The sequence below is a fragment of the Rattus norvegicus genome, chromosome 1 (genome assembly GCF_021556685.1).
Source record: "Rattus norvegicus strain SHRSP/BbbUtx chromosome 1, alternate assembly SHRSP_T2T, whole genome shotgun sequence".
Classification (NCBI taxonomy): domain Eukaryota; kingdom Metazoa; phylum Chordata; class Mammalia; order Rodentia; family Muridae; genus Rattus; species Rattus norvegicus.
The window spans coordinates 155914287-155916074 of NC_141534.1; positions in this window are offsets into that span (position 1 = coordinate 155914287).

The following is a 1788-nucleotide window of genomic DNA, read 5'->3' on the forward strand; positions in this document are numbered from 1 at the left end:
CTGTAGATTGTTTTTGGTAAGATGTCCATTTTCACTATGATAACCCTACTGATGCATGAGCAAGAAAGATATTTCCACCATCTGATATCTTCCTTAATTCCTTTTTTCAGAGACTGAAGTTCTTGTCTTGCTTGGTTAGAATTACACCAGGGTATTTTATGTTATTTGTGGCTCCTTTGAAGGGTACTATTTCCTTAACTTCTTTCTCAGCCCATTTATGGCTAATGTAAAGGAGGGCTAACTGATTTTTTTGAATTAATTTTATATCTAGCCACTTTGCTGAAGTTGTTTATCCGCTGTAGGAGTTCTCTGGCAGAATTTTTGGGGTCACGTAGGTATACTATCTTATTATCTTCAAATAGCAATACTTTGATTTGCATTCCTTTCTATTTTGATATACCCTTGATTTTCTTTAGATATCTTATTGCTCTAGCTAGAACTTCAAGTACTATATTGAGGAGAGTGGATGGCCTTGTCTTCTCTCTGATTTTAGTGGTATTGCTTTAAGTTTCTCTCCATTTACTTTGAGGTTGGCTGTTTGCTGTATATTGCCTTTATTGCCTTTAGGTATGCACATTATATCCCTGCTCTCTCCAAGACTTTTAACATGGAGAGATATTGAATTTGATCTTCTGGCATCTAGTGAGATGGTCATGTGTTTTTCTTTTCTTTCAGTTTATTTATATGACAGAATACATTGATGGAATTTTGTAGGCTGAACCACCCCTGCATCTCTGGGATGAAGCCTACTTGATCATGGTGGGTGATGAGTCTGATGTGTTCCTGGATTCAGCTTACGAGTATTTTATTGAGTATTTTTGCATCAACGTTCTTAAGGGAAATTGATCTAATGTTCTCTTTCTTTGTTAGGTCTTTTTGTGGCTTAGGTATCAGGGTGACTGTGACCTCATAGAATGAGTTTGGCTGCATTCCTTCTGTTTCTATTTCATGGAATAGTTTGAAGAATATGAGTATTAGTCCTTATTTGAAGGTTTGGTAGAATTCTGCACTAAACCATTGGACCCTAGGATTTTTGTTTGTTTGTTTGTTTGTTTGTTTGTTTGTTTAGGAGACTTTTAATGACTGCTTCTATTTCCTTAGATGTTATAGGACTATTCAGATTGTTTATGTGATCTTCATTTAAATTTTGTAAGTGGTATCTATCTAGAAAACCATCCATTTTGTTTAGATTTTCCAGTTTTATGGAGTAAGGCTTTTGAAGTTAAGACACAATGATTCTTTGAATTTCCTTGGTATCCATTGTTATATCTCCATTTTCATTTCTAATTTTGTTAATTTTGATTCTGTCTCTCTGCCCTTTAGTTAATTTGGCTAAGAGTTTGTCTATCTTGTTGATTTTTCTCAAAGAACCAGCTTTTGGTTTTGATGACTCTTTGTATTGTTCTCTTTGTTTCTAATTGATTTATTTCAGCCCTGAGTTTAATTATTTCCTGCTGTGTACTTGTCCTGTTTGCATTTGCCTTTTTTTCTATAGCATTCAGATGTGCTTTAAATTTGTTAGTATGAGAACTCTCTAATTTCTTTATGAGGGCATTTAGTGCTATGAACTTTCCTCTTAGCACAGCTTTCATTGCAGCCCATAAGTTTGGGTATGTTGTGTCCTCATTTTCATTGAATTTTAGAAATTCTTTAATTTCTTTCTTTTTTTATTCCCTGACCAAGTAACCATTCAGTAGACAGTTGTTCAGTTTCCACGAGTATGTAGGCATTCTGTTATTTCAGTTGTTGTTGAAGTTCAACCTTAATCCATGATAATCTGGTAAGATG